The sequence below is a fragment of the Erinaceus europaeus genome, chromosome 3 (assembly GCF_950295315.1).
Source record: "Erinaceus europaeus chromosome 3, mEriEur2.1, whole genome shotgun sequence".
NCBI lineage: Eukaryota > Metazoa > Chordata > Mammalia > Eulipotyphla > Erinaceidae > Erinaceus > Erinaceus europaeus.
In genome coordinates this window covers 180,072,402-180,076,588 of record NC_080164.1, presented here as the reverse complement: position 1 = coordinate 180,076,588, position 4,187 = coordinate 180,072,402, and the positions used below count along the sequence as shown (strand labels likewise).

The following is a 4,187-nucleotide window of genomic DNA, read 5'->3' as shown; positions in this document are numbered from 1 at the left end:
CTGGTGCTGTGATTTATCTCCTCCTCCACCTCCTTCTTCTCTCTCTCTGTGTCTCCCTCTCTCTTTTATCCCCCCCACCTCTCTCTATATATGTATGTGTGTCTATGTGTGTGAGGGGAATATATATATATATATGTGTGTGTATATACAGATGAGTAAAGTGGGGGCCAGGTAATGGTGCACCTGGTTGAGCATACATGTTAAGATGCACAAGGACCCAGGTTCAAGCTCCTGGTCCCCACCTGCAGTGGAGAAAGCCTTACAAGTGGTGAAGCAGTGCTTCAGGTGTCTCTCTGTCTCTCTTCCTATCTTCCCCTTCCTTCTCAATTTCTGGCTGTCTCTATCAAATAAATAAAGATTAAAAACAAAACAAGTTTAAAAGGATGAATAAAATCAACCTGAAAGTGGTGAAACCAACATAATCAGACCTAGCACTGTAGAGAAAAAAAAAGGCAGCACAATCTAACCCTGTTTCAGAAACAGGTTAAAGTGATTTATTATGTGAGACCCCAGAGTGACTACAGGCAGGTGTCAGGCTAAAGCTGAGAGCAGGAAGGGGCATTAGAGCCCTTCTCACGGAGCCCAGCCTCAAGCAGTGAACACTGAAAGCATGAAGGAGGGAGAGTTGGGAGCATGTCAAAGGTTGAACCTCTGCTAGACCACCTGTTGATACTGAGGGCATTGGCAGACAAGCCAACTGAGGAGTCATTTGCAAACATCCTCCAGACTGAATCACAAGGAGCAAGTAGTTTCTCACTGCCTTGATGAGCAGTGATAAAGAAGGGGGAGGAGGAGGGTAGAAAAAGATGGATCTAGTCAAGCCTCACAAAAATCACAGAATCTGGGCTTCCTCTTGAGAATTTCAACACCTAGTACTTTAATAAGGGACTTGCCACCCTGCTCCAAATATAGCTGTGAAATTCTTCCCCAAAGGTGACACAATTAATTGCATTTGCAGTTAACACAATCAAAGTGTAGCTGAAAGACCAGCCAGCACCTAATAAATCCCCAACGTTAAGAGGGATAACCAAGTTGATAAATCATGTGCTGTGCCACCTGAGAAAGTATATAAAAGCCCAGGACCATGGGAAATGATGACCAATTAATGCCGGTTAGCAAGTTAGCCCACTAACTCAAATGCAGACATCACAGATCCACAATACAGTTCTTCTTCTGGTCACTTATGTGTGTACAGAATCGAAATGCTGTAAGAATGCTGACACTCCCCCCAGAGGCTGACTTGTCGCCTCTTCAAATGCTGTAGATCCACAGCAAGCTCTTAACTGTCCTCCTGGAGGTAGTTCAGAACAATGCCTGTGCTCAAAGAATTAAAATCACTGAAGACGTTGAATATAAAAGCACATGTGATGCCTTACATAAATATTTTTGCCTTTATGTTCCTATTTATTAAACAATTTGTTCTGCTTTATTTTGTAATGCTTTTTTAGCTACTAAGTTGCAGATGCTACCATGAGGCCAAGCTGACTTGCCTAGGCAGAAGACCTCCCCACTGTGTCCTGGAGCCCCATCCCCCCAGAGCCCTGCCCCACTATAGAAAGATAGAAAGGGGCTTGGGGGCTAATACCTGGCAGGGGAGAGATCATGACCACGAAGGTGGTTTTCCCAGGGCGAGGCTTATCAATTGGACTCTGGACGTGCTGACCCCTGCGATTGTCCCAAATGTGGGAAACTTGACTGCATGATTTCTGGTAGTGGGGGACTGCATTTGCACTCTCCCCTGGATCAAAAAGAAAGAAAGAAACAGACTTAGGGTATGGATCCACCTGTCAATCCCCATGCCCAACAGAGAAGCAATTACAGAAACCAGAACTCCCACCTTCTGCATCCCATAAAAATCTTTGGTCCATACACCCAGGATAAACAATAGGGAAGCTTCCAATGAAGGGAATGGAAAGTGCAACTCTGATGTTGGGAACTGTGTATAATTGTACCCCTCTTATCCTACGGTCTTATTGACCATTATTAAATCAAATTAAAAAAAAGTCATGCCTTCCACAGAGGCGCCTATTAGTAATCATAAAATCTATAAAATGAATATGTTCTTGAACAAATGACTTAAATTACCTTAAAATGGCATTTGTTATAGACAAACATGAAGATGAATGCCCACTTCAAATCCAAAATGCCACTTTGAGAATTTAGGAAAAGCAGTGAAGTGAATATAATGAGAGGTTCACAGTAACTGAGTGTGTGTGTGTGTGTGTGTGTGTGGTTTTTTTTTTTTCAAAAAAACTAATGCATTATGACTGAAGAAATAACTCAACTGGTAGACCACATGATTTGTATGCCTGAGATGCTTGGTTCAAGCCCTGGTACTGAATATATTTGAGTGATGCTATGACTTCTCTCTTTTTTATCCTCTCTCTCTTCTCTCTGTCTCTCTTTCCTCCTAGTCTCTCCCTCTTTAATATGTGTCTATGTTTCTATCTGAAATTGAAATCATAAAGAGATAAAGAGAGATTACACCAGGATCAGTGAAACTGTAGAGATTAGAAATCCCAGAAAAAGAAGTAAGAAGAAGAGGCAGGAAAATAAAGAGGAAGAGAAGAAATAAGAGTGTAAGACAAACAACACCACAGTAGAGAGGAATATGACAGACTTGGAATAATGAAAAAAAAAAAAAAGACTAGAAACTACTTAAATGCTTTATGGCTGGAGAGAGAGACCAGGATGCTGAGCTTGGTGAAGGCAGAGAGATGGCAATAGACGGAGCCCATGAAACAGAAAAGACACTCATTCCCTGCAGACATTCAATATTTATCTGGAAAAGTTAGGTTAATCTTCTTTCAAAAATAGAAAATAGTAGAAGGCACAATATAACACACACAGTGGTATGTGGTCCATTTCTTAACGGTTGTGCAAAGTCCAAAAGGAACAGATTTTTGTATCTGGAATGGTTCACAGCAGACTTTGACTAATCTTGGCCTTGAAGGACAGGAAAGGATTGGCTGGAGGAGTGAGATTACAATAGGCCATTCTAGCAGGAAATAGCTGAACTGAGGCCAGGGGACAGGAATGAGCTTGGTGTTTTGACAGGGAAGCTAGGACTCACATCTGTCAGGTAGAGAATCTGAATTTGGAAAGCATAGGAAACAAGATAGGATAGGTTGAAAGTGGGCAGAGTTCAAAGGGCCTTGAATGTCACGCAGAGGTAAGTGTGTCTGTCTACCAAACTTTTCACAGGAGCAGAGAGACAGAGAAACATGAGACTTTAGTTCTGTCCATTTCTGAGCCAGCTCAGAGCCATCTATGGAATAAGTGATGAGTTGTATGTCAGTGGTCTAGAGGCCAGGAAGTCTCAAGAGATCAGAATGGGGAAAACCAAACTTTAATTCACCAGAATTTAACAGCAGGGCAAGGAAGACACTGTTAAGATTTAGATACTCAAGGGGCAAAGCCAAGATGGAAAATTGGAAGCAGCAGCTCTAATGAGCTCCAGAAAGTAGCAGCTTGTGACCTGGGATTGTCTGGATAGGGTGGGATACTGGGCCATCAGTGGGAGGGTGAACAAGGGGTAGTGAGGGTGACACCAAGGAGAAGTGCTATGACAGAGGCCAGGGTGACAAAGAAAGGAAATCACTGGGTTGATTATTTCTGAACTCACCCTTCCTCCCAACCCCATCGCCAGCCCCCAGGGGCTGTACAGCCTCTCCAAGCAGGCTTCCTGCTGAGCTATTTTCTTTACCAAGATTTCTGGCTCACCAGGGTTGTCATTCCAAGACTTTTTCTTTTTGTTTTCCTTCTCTTTTTTTTAGGTGTCTGGAGCTCTATTTGAGTGACAAAATACCTGACCAATCACAGCCTCAGGATGTCTGGGAAAGTCTACCTGGAAGTTTTGTTTTGTTTTGTTTTTGTTTTTTGATACTGCTTATAATTGGCTGTCTTTGCTCAGGCTACCTGCAGCCAATATGGAGCAATCCAAGCAGCAGATTGACTATTAGGGTTTTTTACTCTATTTTTTTATTATTACTATTATTGTATACATGTGTCTCTTTTACCTCCTCCGTCTTCAGGTTGACCAAAATTAACTGTTGTTGTTTTTTCCATTGGTAGGTGACTGGGTATCCTATCCATTCTGAGAGGAACTTGCTTTTCTCTCTCTATTCCCTCTCCTTTTATCCTCCTCCTAGATAATCAAAAAAATAAAATAAAATAAAATAAAAAAC

General features: G+C 42.1%; 1 non-coding gene across 1 annotated transcript; it reads left to right on the top strand.

Moving 5' to 3' along the window:
• Positions 1–1,581: 1,581 nt before the first annotated feature.
• On the top strand, positions 1,582–1,739 carry LOC132537753 (U1 spliceosomal RNA). Its single transcript, XR_009549206.1, has one exon. It is a non-coding gene; the product is annotated as a U1 spliceosomal RNA (small nuclear RNA).
• The last annotated feature ends 2,448 nt before the right edge of the window (positions 1,740–4,187 follow it).